The sequence below is a fragment of the Protopterus annectens genome, chromosome 2.part2, assembly GCF_019279795.1.
Source record: "Protopterus annectens isolate FY-2018-M chromosome 2.part2, PAN1.0, whole genome shotgun sequence".
NCBI lineage: Eukaryota > Metazoa > Chordata > Ceratodontiformes > Protopteridae > Protopterus > Protopterus annectens.
The window spans coordinates 834,208,283-834,223,515 of record NC_056730.1 but is presented as its reverse complement, the minus strand read 5'-3'; positions in this window follow the sequence as shown (position 1 = coordinate 834,223,515).

The following is a 15,233-nucleotide window of genomic DNA, read 5'->3' as shown; positions in this document are numbered from 1 at the left end:
TTAGCAATCACAGCTATTGCCCCTTAGTAAGAAATGCTGTTCATGCTCAAGGAAGTATTTTAAGCATTGATACTGATAAATTATGAAAAGAAAAAAAAAACAGAAATATAATCGCTATGAAGAAAGCAGAAGTAAGGGAATGAGGCACCATAAAGAAAAACAGGAATTCACCTGCAATGTTTGCAGTCTTTGTTTAATATTGTGTGAGTACATGGGTACCTTAACTGTTGGCAACATCACAACCATCCAGATATTTACTGTCAGTTGATAAGGGACAATTTTCATAACTTGGTTCTGTTGCACTTTCAGTGTGACTTGATACAAATGTCACATTATCAGTACATCTAAACACTTTTTCTCCTTTCTAATATGTCTTTCTCTGTGACAAATATGGTAAAAACTCTTCAATGATTGTACTTCTACCCTTGTTTCAGTGTTTAAATCCATACAGGTTCCTAGCGTATGATAACAAAGTTAATTGAACATCTGAAATGTGCGTTTAACGTATTTCATCTCCATTTTTTCTTTTATAATTTGCACATCATTTCGCATTGTTTTCTGTTGACTGGAAGCAGTTAGTAGCAGTGAAATGTATTTTACTGCCCAAGGTAAAAACTGACAATTTTTATTTGGACAAAATAGCACAATGAAGAATGGCATTGTTCACATTTGTCAGCAGTCTGGATAGTAATGAATGAAGAAGTTTAAGTTTTCACACTTCTATCTCTGGAATAATGTGTAAATGTACTCAGCTTAGATTAACAGTACAGATGATGCAGTGTTCACAAACTGTTAACCGACCATTTTACTGAGTGAGTTATACTAAATACTGACACTCATTTTGATGTACGAATGTGTTGATGCGAGAAACTCAAGTAAGGTTAGTATTCACTAAAAGTAAGAGTTAAGTCCTTTAAAATTATGTCAATATTAATTGTGTGTGCTGTGTGAACAATGAAAGCATTTCTTTTGTTACCTGTGCATTTCTCCATTCCCATGACATTAGCTAAAGTCCTGATATTGTGAGACATACAAAATAGTATTGATGTGGGAAGGAGATGTGAGAAGGCTGAATGTATCAGTGTAATGCAGTAGTAGCTGTGCACATTGCTAGATATATTTTGTGATTCTTTTCACGTGCCTTTATGTTGTTATTCCTAAAAAGTTATTTAAATGTTTCTTGGCAGCATGAAATGAATTTTCACGGCTTACAGAAAAAAGTGAAAAATTTAGTTTAGACTGCCTTACATAATGCAAAACAGCCTGGCATCATTGCATGGCTGTCAGCACTCTGAACAGTACTCAGTGAAAAAATACATTTGTAAGATAACTGTCTCTGTGGCACAAGGTGTAAGTACAGTAAGCTTAAAGAAAAAGGAGAGACGATGTATAGTTTGAACACACTTACATCATTATTTTACAGAAGGTGGTCTGAATATATATTTAATCACATTTTGTGATACAACTATGGTGTTATTTAAAAAAAACAACTCTTGTCTCTATTGCTAACGACATGTGAGCTTTTCTCTGCCCATTTCACATTATTTGTCATTAACTACAAGTCTGATAATGTGTTCCACAAATTACATTTCTAAAGTTGCAATGACATGTGAGAAGGATGAATGTATCACTTGAATATACTTCTTGCTCTGGTCATTGCTACCATTGCTACATATACCCATTGATTGCATTTAATTTACTGTCATTTGTTTTCTGTTTCATATATTTTTCTAATTCCTTTTCCATTTACTCTGCACTCAGCAGTGCACAAACATGGTTCACTGCCTAAGGTAAAAGGGAAAAAATGTGGTTTAGGCTACCCTATGTACAACAAGTATGCTGGGCTTCATTATGCTGCCCTCCACAACATCAGTAGTACATACTACAGAGAATGTACCTGATAGATGTCCAGTGCTGTGGCACAAGATGTAACTGAAGTAAATTGAGAGAAATAAGACACATGAAGCATTATTCAAATATACTAAGTGGAGAAAATCCACATGTCATATACCTGTCTCTGTGGCACAAGGTAGAAGTGCATTAAGTTTAGATAAAAAAAATTCAGCTGCTTAAGAGTTCAAATCCAGCTAAAAGATACTTTTACAAAGGGTATATATTCCCATTTCTCACAATATTTTGATTGACTGTAAAAAATAAAAACAAATGGTCATGTTAAACATGTTTATTGCAAGCAATATATCAATAATGATTGCATAAGTAAAGTTTTCTATTTAGCGTATATCATTAATGCTTCACATATAACCTAGTGTCTGTCTAGTTCTTAAATATGACAATGATAACATTTAATTTAAAATTCACTTGAATATGTATGATGGGCATCATAGTTCTGTTATAATCATCATGACTCATTGCATATTCTACTTATGTGTTTAGGACAGGTATGTCTTGTGAAGTATGTATGTAACATACCCTGTGTTACTCATCTCATTCAACTGCATTCATCTGAAATCTATTTACAAACATAAATACTGACTTTTGCATAAAAAATGCATTCCCAGGGCTAATTAAAACCACACACATACAGACCTCTCTGAAGTGTATCTCCATTCATTCTGAAATTAGTATATCTCTAATGTCCATGCTTAAAAGATAGCTCTCCTGTGACAATGGCAGTTAATAAGCTAGCTTTCAATTTTTTGCATACTTTAACCCATGGGTTTGATTCCCAGTTGGTACACCAATATCTTTCTAAGTCCCAACATCAGAATATGTCACAATTTATCCTCTATCTTCTTCTAAACTGCAAGGATTAAAAGCCATGACATTTAGCATTCCATTGTTGAACAATGGAACCTGTGTCAATCGGTTGAGCATCACACATGGCAAAGCTCAATGCTATGTTTCACACCTTTACTGCTAAAGAACTGACATGCTTTCAATTGCACAAATGGAGTTGACAAGGCTATGCATGCCTGTGCACAGCCAGTTACCTGTGAGATCTGAATGAGGTGCCATTCCAGACATATTTTGACATGGCTGGCAAGGGAGAGAATGTGCTAAATTTAGAGCATAAAGGTGGAGCATTGAGTCCACTATATTTTTGGCACTCCTCATGAAGTGCTACAGCTGCTGAAGGGGGATTATACTAGGTCTTAGTTTAAGGGTGAGGCTTGGAATAGCTTAGCAAAGGCTGTCTCCAGTACGACTGGGATTCCACAAAGAGGGGAACAATGTTGCCACCATTATAGTGATCTTAAAGCGTACAAGCGGGACATCAAAGCTGATGAGAGGTTGGATCTAAGACTACAAACACCCCTTATTTGTGTAAGTATACTGACCCATCACCTGTCTATGGTACGGCATTCATGATCTAGCCAGCCAACCCAGGTAGTCATTATGCATTCATATACATTTCTTTTCTTTTTGTACTGTACACCTGTAGACAGAATAGCTACAAAATGTGAAGTGCACCAGGAGAGATTACCCAGTTCAGAGAGCCACAGGGTAAGTATGACTCAGGTCAGAAATTTCTTTTCAATCCCTCAGTCACTAGGATCTTGAGCAAATGTACCTCAACATTCATCTGAAGCATGCATGCCTTCTTCAATAACTCTTGCTTTTTGCATTAGACAATGAGAACACCAGCTTAACCATGTTCAATCTCCCATACCTCACACTTTAAAAATGAACTAAAAGCTTATTTTCTCAATTCCAGAACCTGCCCTTGCCATGACCCTACCTAGTCTTCCTTCCCTTTATGTACCCTCAAAAGGACCATACTTAGTACCTGATTACACCTCTCTCTCCAATACTATACATTTGCACAATTTTATACAAACAAAAAATGTTTATTGCTGACCTATTGAATTATATCAGTGTAAAATTGTTACTTAGCTTCTTTTTAATGCAACTTTAACTTTATGCATGTAACCCAACATATGTGAATAGTTTTGCTATAACTGCTATTATATCAATATTGTTTAAAATTGTATTTATTTTAAAATGTATTACTGGAGCTTTTCTCCTTGGGTCTCCACTGAAAATGGGTCACAAGCCCAGTTGGACAAACCCGGTTAACAAATGTCAATAAATAAATAAATAATAAATAAATGTGTGAGTTCAGTACCCAGATGCAGCAATTACTTTTACGACTGGATAAATATTTATAAAATATTAACTGCAATAATATGCCAGGAAAAATCCTGTTATGGTAACTGCAATTATTACATTTGAATGCATATTTCGTATTTATCATAGGGAAATAAAGGCTGCTCTTTGTTATATCATATCAGTGAGATTTATTTATTACACATTAATAACTTTCTATCATATATGGATGTGGCAAAGGTGTACAATAGTAAATTATCATAACTGTGCCCAACAAAGTTTATTGAAAAAATACAATACTGTGACATGCCATGAATTTAATTATCTTTTTTCTCCCTCCGCCCTTTCTCTTTATTTTTTATTTTTATTTTCATTTTTTGGGATAGGGTATAGTTTATTAACAAACTGCTGTTTGCATACCTTGCTGCTTAAAAATAAATTACCAGCAGCCCAGAGAGGTAGACCGACACACTGCGGCTTGGCCCACCATACCTCCACAGATGACAGCACAGACACCCAGCACATTGAGTTCACAACCTGTTAGTTTTCCTCCACAACCCCTGCTCTACTTGCTCCAACTGCTTTAGGTAGCTCTGCCCTGGCTGCTGGTTCAGTGCTAAGCTCTGGGAGCAGTATCAATGGAGGGGGCAGTTTTTTCACTGACAGGAGCTGACAGGGCTGGTGGAGGATATCATGGAGATGGGCCTTGGTGCACGTATTTACAGGGCTGAAAAGGTCCTGTGTCACATTGAAAAGACAATGCCACATCTGGCATTAACCCAGGGAGACAGTAATGACAGTTATGAGGGTGAGTACTTGATTCTCACTGTTCTCAGACATTTCAGTATAATACTCTCCCTGTACCAAAAGACCACAGAGTAAGAAATGAAGCAGTACAGCTACAAGTTCAGATAGTTTTATTCCCTCTACAATGAGAGATATACTAATTTCAGAATGAATGGAGATACAAACATGATATATAACAGTCAGTTCATTCATTCATTAATTAACCAGTTAAAATGAAAAAAGGTTCATAGGTTCATAGGTTCATAGGTTCATACTAGGCTATCTGCCCTAGGGCATTTATAAGCCTAGCCAGAATGTGTTTGGCTTTCGCCACCCATTTTAAATTTATTTTGCTATGCCCTTTTTCGAGGTTAGTATACTGTGCCTCTGTCTAACAGTGACACAGAAGTGATACCTGGGGTAAACCTACTATATCCCATCCACTCATCAAGATTCCTCTTGAAGAGAGTCAATGAGGGACTCTGCCTAACCTGGACTGGGATTTTATTCCAGAGTGAAGGGAGCCTCAGGGTTATGAATCTGTCCCTCCAGCATGTCCTATTTATTTCAGTGCTGAGGTTCAAGTCTCTCGAGCGCGTAGCTCGATGGGATTTGGATTTTCTGAGGTGCAGCATGTCCATTAATTCCGGGTTGGACATGGCTTTATACATCAGGCACAGATCGCCTCTGAGCAGGCAGTATGCCACTGAGTAGAGCTGGAGTTTCTTTAACCGGGCAGCATATGGCATCTGTTTGAGCCCTTTGATCCTCTTGGTGAGGTACTTTTGGGGTCTTTCCAGTTGCTGCAGGTGTCTGGTAAGCATTGTACTCAATTATGGGCCTGATGAGGGATGAGTAAAGAGGCACGATGACCTCCCCTGATCTAGATGTGAATCCCTTCATGATTAGGTGGGCTATATAAAATGTTTTTCTAACCACTTTGGCCACATGGTTGTCAAATGAGAGATTGCTATCAACTTGGGTTCCCAGGTCCCTAATTACTTCTTCCATACTTAATGGATTACCACCTATGTGGTAATTTGTGGGCACTTTGTTTTTGCCAAAGGGGATGACTATACACTTTTTGGCATTTAGCTTGAAGCCATGGCTCTGGCACCAGTTGTCTGTTTCTATGAGGCCCTTTTGTAGGATGCTTGTGTCGGCTGGAGAGTCTATTATGGCGCCCAGTTCGCAGTCATCTGCGAACTTGGTCAGCCACAGTCCTTCCATGTTGGCCTGTACCTCTGAGAAATATATACCGAACAAGAGAGGTCCCAGGACTGAGCCTTGTGGGACGCCACTTGTAACTGATTTGGAGTCTGACATGGCTCCAGCAATTCTAACCATGTGGGTTCTGTCCATGAGCCAGTTTGCAACCCATCTAGTGACATAGGGGTTTATATTTAAGCTGGTGAGCTTATCTATAATGCCAGAGTGGGGTATTGTATCGAAGGCTTTTGCAAGGTCTAGGTAGGCTGTGTGGACCACCTTCCCCTCGTCAATGGCCTTGGTGACTGTTTCAAAGAAATCGACCAGGATTAAGAGGCAGGATCTGCCCTTAACAAAGCTGAATTGGGTAGGATCCAGTGTCTGTAGGTCCCCAATATCTTTAGAACAACAAAAAATGCTAAAGGCCAAACGACCAAACCAAGAAGATCAAACTTCAGGTAAGGAAAAAACAATCCAAAGGTAGTAGCTTGTAGTAAAGATGCCAAAAAACGTTTCAAAAAATGAGAGCTTTAATAAAGTCCATGAAAACAAGAGCTTTCGCTCGGCTAAATACCGAGCTTTCTCAAGTTAAAGTAAGACTGCTAGTAACAACTTTAAATAGTCCTTTACCCAGTCACATGATTAATTAACCACAATTTTAAAATCAATTAGCCACAAAATTAAAAGCAAATTTGACAAAAAACAAAGCTACAAAGATGTAGCAAGAAAATAAGAAGAATGCATATAAATAATCAGTGTGAGACACATGTCAAGAATGATAAATAAACAACACCTATAACTTTAGATGTTCAAAAAAGGCTAAAATGCTTATTAACACAGTGGAAGCAAACATGGGTAATTGAACAAAAAAATACTTGTGATGACACAGTAATAAAATTAAATACATCTTGATGCAAATGATGTAGATCTTGTGAAAAACAGAAACAGTAAGTGAGCCATACACAATTATTAATATTTAGAAGTATACAAAAAAATGAAAAGCAATAAAAATAATAAATATAATAAAAAGCCCTATAGATGTGCCTTTCTATTTTTAAGAACACTACTGATATTAATGCTCTCATTCAAGCCCGGGGGTCTACTTGCATCCAATTTTAGTTGCCAGAGGAGCTCCCTGTATTCTAAATGGGTCTCCCAGTCTCCACCCCTGGCATCAGGAAGTACTTGCTCTAAAACTAAAAATCTAAATTCAAAATTGTGACATGTAAGAGAGTGTTTGTACAGTGCATTTGACTCTTTCTGTTTGTAAATGTCGTAAAAATGTTCATAAATTCATTTTCTGAGGGGCCTCTCAGTTTTACCTATGTAAAAACTGGTGCAGGTGACACAAAGCCCTAAGTAAACCACTCCTTTACTCCCACAATTTGTATAACTCTTGGGACTAAAGAAAAAATTCCTTGAAGGAATGTATAAACTGGGAGTATTGAGAATGACACTACATTGTTTGCAGGCACCACATCTGAAGGTGCCTGTTCTTGAAACCTGCGTACTCAATTTAGAAATGTGATTCCCCTTGAATATTTCCTTAAGGTTGGTATCTCTTTTTCTAGTGAATTTGGGATGCACTGGTATTGTATTCTTTAATTCATCGTGAAGTGTAAGAACTGGCCAATGCCCGTGTATCACTTCTTCGAGATCCGAAGAGTTGAGACAGTGAGTGTAAATGAAACTACCATGAGTGTCAAGTAACTTGTTGTTAGTGGTGTGATGAGAGGTTACACCTTTACCCAAAAGGGGTGGATAGCTGGTTTCTCTACTATCAATGACCAGTTGTGCTAAGCATTCAACAGTGAAGGAGGGTACCCTCTTTCCTAGAACAAGGACTTTAAAAAATTAATCTCTTCTGTAAAGTCAAATAAGGTGCTAGACATTCTAGAGGCTCTGATGAACTGCCCCTTAACAATACCCTTTTTTTGATATAAGGGATGCCCACTCTGGAAGTGTAAATATGAATTAGAAAAAGTGGGTTTTCTATATAGCTTAGATTGAGATTAATGGTTAACTTGATCTTTATATATAGTTACATCAAGGTAATGAAGTTCGTAATCACTGATGGTGTGAGTGAAGGTCAAAAAGTGAGTAGTTGAATTAAGATAATTAAAGAAATCCAAAAATTGATTTTTGGTGCCCCCCCCCAAAATGCAAATATCATCTAGGTACCTTTTGTAGTGTATCAAGTGTTGTACCCAAGTAGTGGAGAAGATAAACCTATGCTCCCATCTATGCAAAACTATGTTGGCATGAAAAGATGCACATGGGGCACCCATAGCTACTCCTTTTTTCTGTTTGTATACTTCACCATTAAAGAATATGAAATTGTTCTCTAAGATTATTTCCATAAATTCCACCAATAGATTAATTACACTATTACTCAGGTCTGTTTCGGTAGTTACTACCTCATTAAACCATTCTAAACCGACAGAGTGAGGGATACTAGGAAATAAATCAACAATGTCAATAGTAATCAAGAGTAATCAAAAGTTATCAAAAGTAATCAAAAGTTATCAAAAGTAATCAAAAGTTATCAAAAGTAATCAAAAGAAGTTCTGGTTGGTAAAATGAAGGATCTGTTCCTTCAAGGAAGTCCCATGAGTCCTTGCACACGTACTTTAATGATGTACCAAATTGTTTAGTTACATGATCAATACATTTCCCTAGAGGTTCAGTAATGCCTCCAGCTCCAGAAACAATAGGCCGAAACGTCAGTGGGTCAAGCCCTTTGTGAATTTTGGGAATTCCAAAAATCACCGGGATTTTTGGCTTGTTAACATGTAGATAGTTGAATATTTTTTTGTTGATGGCCCCTTGTAGTAAGTGGTCGGTTAACATAAAGTTGATTTTAGAGTAAGCAATGTTAACCTCATTTCTGGAGACTATCTCATACTGATTAGGATCCTGTAACATACTATAAATGTGGTTATCGTAATCAGAATTATACATCAAAACCACCCCACCCCCCTTGTCAGGTTTCATGACGCTAATATTCTCTTTTTTGAGATAGTTGATGAGTTTAGATCCTTGTTGGTCTAAATTAGAAGAAAGAGTTTTGTTTTCTTGAGACTGTAAAATTCTAAGGTCTCTTTCAACAAGTTCTTCAAAGAACTTAATAGAAGGATGTATGGGGGGGTTGAATGTGCTGGTTCTAGTAAGTCCGTTGTTAACATGGGGTTGTCCTTTAAAGTACAGTGCCAAATTTAAACTTCTTATAAAAAGTTTTAGATCAATCAAGGTTTTAGCAATATTAAAGGGGCGTAGCGGTACAAACTGAAAACCTTGTGTGAATAAGTCAAAAGCATCGTGTTTGATTTCCATGTCTGTATAGTTAAAAATAGTGAAATTATCCTTCTTAATTGTTGTATAAGTATTTTCTAATTGAATGGATAGATTGTGTTCAATGTTAATGCTGGCCCCTAGGTCAGATTGACTTATTTGTGTCCCTTGCTCCATTCCTGTGGGATTTGTTTCAGTCCCCTCACCCCCGTCCTCCCGGGGGGTTGCTGAAAATCCTGGAAGGAATTTTTCCTTCCTTTCTCAGCCAATCTTTCACTCCTACATAATGGTACAGCGTATGTTGTAGTATTGTTGTCAAAGATGCTACCCTGATTATTCTTATTTGTATTGGAACCAGCATTCAACTTATTGTCCCACCGTGTCTTGCCAGGAAGTGGATATACCACTCCTTCATGATATTCAATAAGATCACGTTCTAATTTACGGATTTTACGATTGAGAATTTTTACACAAAACTGGTCAACCTCATCAAACACCTTTTCATAGTTATACTTGACAGTTTGAAAATTACTATCATTCACTAATGAATTATTTAATACATTCACTTCATTCAAAAGAATATCGGCTTTCGCCTCATATTCAACAACCATAGCATTCAAAATCTCGATTCCAGCCCTATCAAAAATATCACATAGCTTCTTGTAGTAAGAAGTTCCCATTTGTACATTGTTTGGGAACTTGAAACAACGTAAACCCTTCGGTACATGTTGCACAGTCACACACTCTTTCAAATAATTAATTTCCAGCTGATTGCTCTTGTAAGCATACAGTTTATCCTTTAGTTCATTAAAATTAAACTCAATATTATTAGTGTTGTTAGCGTTCACAGTACCTTGGTTGAAAACAAACTGTTGATCTGCCCAAGCATTAAGATTGAATTCCTTAGGTTGTCTTTCATGCATGTTGTTAAAAACGGAAGACGAACCCTCAGCATGCTCAGAGTTAGAAGCTCTGGCAACCATTGTGTTTAACGGAAGTGAAATGTTTGAACCGATGGTACCTCCTCGTACTGGAGCCGGTGGAGACTTCCTCTTTGCCTACAAAACTTGTAGTTGGTTTCCAGACAATGTAACATTGTGAACGTCGTTGCTTTTCAAAATATTTGTTAATTGCGTGAGCAGTGAGAGGACCTGGTTGAATTCTGTCCGAGTTACAGGACCGTCTCCACAGTCATCTCTCAGTAGCTGGGGAGTGTCAGCAAAGTTAGTGGATTCAATTTCCTCAGCCATGAAAAGTAGCACAAATTACAGAACAACAAAAAATGCCAAAGGCCAAATGACCAAACCAAGAAGATCAAACTTCAGGCAAGGAAAAAACAATCCAAAGGTAGTAGCTTGTAGTAAAGATGCCAAAAAAACGTTTCAAAAAATGAGAGCTTTAATAAAGTCCATGAAAACAAGCGCTTTCGCTCGGCTAAATACCGAGCTTTCTCAAGTTAAAATAAGACTGCTAGTAACAACTTTAAATAGTCCTTTACCCAGTCACATGATTAATTAACCACAATTTTAAAATCAATTAGCCATAAATTAAAAGCAAATTTGACAAAAAACAAAGCTACAAAGATGTAGCAAGAAAATAAGAATGCATATAAATAATCAGTGTGAGACACGTCAAGAATGATAAATAAACAACACCTATAACTAATTGTGGCTAATTGATTTTAAAATTGTGGTTAATTAATCATGTGACTGGGTAAAGGACTATTTAAAGTTGTTACTAGCAGTCTTATTTTAACTTGAGAAAGCTCGGTATTTAGCCAAGCGAAAGCGCTTGTTTTCATGGACTTTATTAAAGCTCTCATTTTTTGAAACGTTTTTTGGCATCTTTACTACAAGCTACTACCTTTGGATTGTTTTTTCCTTGCCTGAAGTTTGATCCTCAATATCTTTATTTATGAGGTCCATGATGATCCTTTCCATAGCTTTGCAGACCAAGCTAGTCAAGCTTATGGGGCGATAGTTTCCAGGATCCGTTGAGGCACCACCTTTGTGGAGAGGGACCACTGTTGCTGTATGCCACTCTTTGGGTACATATCCTGTAGTAAGGCTGAGATTGAACAGTAGTTTTATGTTTGGGTTTAGTTCTTCTTGGAGTTCATGTAGGATGCAGCCCGGGACACCATCTGGTCCCATTGATGCTGTGTTTTTTGCTTTGGAGAGGGCGGCTCTTACCTGAGCATCTGAGATGTCAGGGGGCAGCACTCTGCTGGGATAGATATTTGCCCTTTTGGTGGGGAAGGGGGGGAGAAGTTTGCGCTGAACCTGTCAGCTAGGATGTTGGCAGTGTCTGTGGGTTCGGTGTATTTTTTGTCATTTTGGACTAATTCTGAGCATATCTGGGAATTCCCACCCAGGTTCCTAACATAAGTAAAGAAAGCCTTGTAATTATCCTTAGTGTCCTGTGCAATTTTTCTCTCGAAGCTGGCCTTAGACAATTTTATGAGTGCCCATAGTTTTTTGCTAATACTGATCAGAGATGCCTTCCCTTTTTGGAATTTTGCTCTATTATGTAGTAGCTTCCTCTTTCTATTGCATAGTTTGTTTACGGCTGGGGTCCACCAGACAGGACACCTAACTTTGGAGGATTGGGTCTTGGTTTTATTTGGGATTGCATGATCCATGCATTCCTGAAGGTGTGCATAGAATGCATTTATAAAGGATTCTGTGGTCTGGGCTGTATTTTCCACAGGCCCGGGGGCTTTGAAGGATTCCACCTCAGTTTTGAGGAGTGTGAAATTTGCTTTAGAGAAGTTTTTCACTGTGGTTTTCTGGTAGGGGCTGGGGTCGGGATGTGAATATCTAGTGAGATTAGTTTATGGTCTGATCTTACCAGTGAGGGATACACTTCTGGTCTGGAGCATAGAGTCCCCATGTTGGTGATGATCAGGTCCAGTATGTTTTCCCCTCTTGTGGGAGTGGCAACAAGTTGTTCCATAGCATTTGAGTTTATAAATTCTAGGAATCTTTGGGCTAGGGTGTTGGAGCTAGAGTAATGCTCCCAGTCTATGTTAGGGTAGTTGAAGTCGCCCAATATAATGGTGTTTGGAGAGACCTTCATATTTTCCAGTGTTCTCAGGAAGGCTGAGTGGGGTTCCTGGGTTTGGGAGGGTGGTCTGTAGCAGGCTATAAACTGGAAGGCAGTTTTACCCACTGTTAGTTGCACATGGATAGTATCTGATGCTTCATGCTGTGCCACCAACCTGGAGGTGTGGGTATCTTTGACGAATATTGATACTCCCCCTCCTTTTGTGGTTTGGTCCAAGTTTTGGGGCCGAAAAACATGGTATGACGTATAACCTGGTAGTGCTGGGGTGCTCTCGGGAGCCTTGAACCAGGTTTCTGTTACTGCAAAGATATCGATGTTCTCCATGCTAAGGAGAGTTTTGAGTGCGTGCATCTTGAGGCTTGTGACTTTCCCTTGTTCTAGATTCTACTTGCTTTGTTCTCTCATGTTTTATGTATTCTCTTCATGTATTTTTATTGTCTTTTTAGTTATTGTTAAACTGTCTTACATATTTCTTCTATAGAACCATTTCAGATGAGCATATTGGAGATGAGATTGCCGTTAGTGAAGGGCTGCTTAGATCACAGTTTATTTACCATCTATGAGGTACTGAGGTTATGAATGGCTGTGATTTCAAAATGAGTGCCATCTGACTAAAATCTTCAATTACATGCCTTTTCTGATGGCTTTGCCAGTGTTGCAATATGTGAAGAGACTTAATATGTGCTGGTCTTCATACATGCACACACACACACACACACACACACACGCACACACACACACACACACACACACACACACACACACACACACACACACACACACACACACACACAGACACACACACACACATATCTATATCTATATCTATATATCTGTATAGATATCTATATCTATATATCTATATCTGTATTGATATCTATATCTATATTTATATCTATATTTATATGTATGTATATGAACTAAAAGAGTGACCTCACAGGAATTTAATGAGCATCATCAGATTCTTACTTCATAGCACTGTATAACTTGGATAAAAGTTATAATAGTGAGGCTATGTTTTTGTGGCTGTACTCATACGTGAACATTCATGATCATCCTAAGAATACTATTAAGGCAGGTGATATGTATTCCATTTTTAAGAGGGTTGAGGGTTAGGTCTTTAGAGACACCATCCAGACCTAAAGGACACTCTTTATGCAGAAGATATTATCATATCATAATTCATACTCAGGACTATAATCCAGTCACTATAAGTAAGTAAACTATTGCAAAAGAATACCATTCTGAATAAAACCATTCAATCATTCATTCATTCATTCATTCATTCATTCATTCATTCATTCATTCATTCACTACTCATTTACCTGCTACATCTAGATGAGTATAACAGTTAGCAGAGCCTATCTCTTCAATGAATTGGTAGAAGAAAGCGAGTGTCTTATCCTGAAATAAGTTCTAGAAACTCAGAGGCTGTACATGCATATTCATATAGCATGCACATTGCAGGCAACATGGAATGACACATCCTGGAGAGGAAACTGGAGCACCCAGAGAGATCCTACAGGAAGAAAGGGAGGAACTGCAGTCTATTGCACAGAAGGTATACCAGCTAAGAACTTGAAGTGGAGACCCAAGTTCTGAGAGGCAGCAATGTGAACTGCTGTGGCACTTATGTAAGCCAAAACAGCTGTAGCAGAACTACAAAATGGCTACACACTTTACTGCCTGACTCTGCTTTTTAGTCAGCATAGTATTAAATGGCAACTCTTTTTACCTCACTTTGAGGCCATAGAAAATTATATATATATATATATATATATATATATATATATATATTTTTTTTTTTTTTACTTGGGCATGTGGACAGACTGTCTTCTGTTTAAGTCATATAAGAACAATATAAACAAAATAATTGAACTAAACTGTCTTATCATGTGTCTCTGTTTCTTTCACCGAGGACATGCAGCCTTGTTTAACAAGGTTTTGAAGTCATGGTTACAAATGAAGTTTACCACCTGATGGATTACTCCTGAGTACAAATACCTGGAAATTACAACCTCACACATGTCTGAAAGAGTGTCCTCCATGTGGATAACTTTTGATAGATTACTATCTAGCCTGTCTAACTACATATAACTGTGAGATGCAATCAGCAGTGGGCAGTTTCACCAAATTGTTGGGATAATAAATAATGATTTCCATGTAATCACTAGACTGAAAACAGTTTTTCATATGTATTATTGTATGAGGAAACACTGGAAAGACTGCACTCTAATGGTTGCAAGGCACACTAAGTGTGCAGTGCAGTGACTTACTTTAAAGAGACTTGTTTAGAGTATGCCAGTTAGAATAATTTTCTTTCCTCCATTCACGGTGGCTGTTCTTGTTTTGTTCTGATATGAGTTTGGAGATAATTACTTAAATGTGAGGGTGGGGAATGCTACTTACAGGGATAGTGCGGGTCTTTGCCCCTAGAGTACAATGATATTTTAGGTTTTTGGGGAAATTACATGTCAGCTGAAGTCTCACCATTTAAAATTACCATTCTTTTGTTTCATACTTTACTTAATTTTTTATTTTACAGACTCATGCTATTAAATCTTGTAACTTAAAACAAACTGCATATACCACTTTGCAAGCAACCTTTTACAGAATGGTCATGCAGGAATACATAAATGATTTATTTTTTTATTTCCTTCATGGAATCTGTCCAGTGGCTTTCCTACCAGGCTGTGCCTCATCGGCTCATACATTTCTCCAGGAACTAGGTTTAGACATCCACAAATGAGACAGGAGTCCTGAGTTCTATTCATTTCTGTTCTGGAGCCTGATCAACCAATTCATTCCCCTGG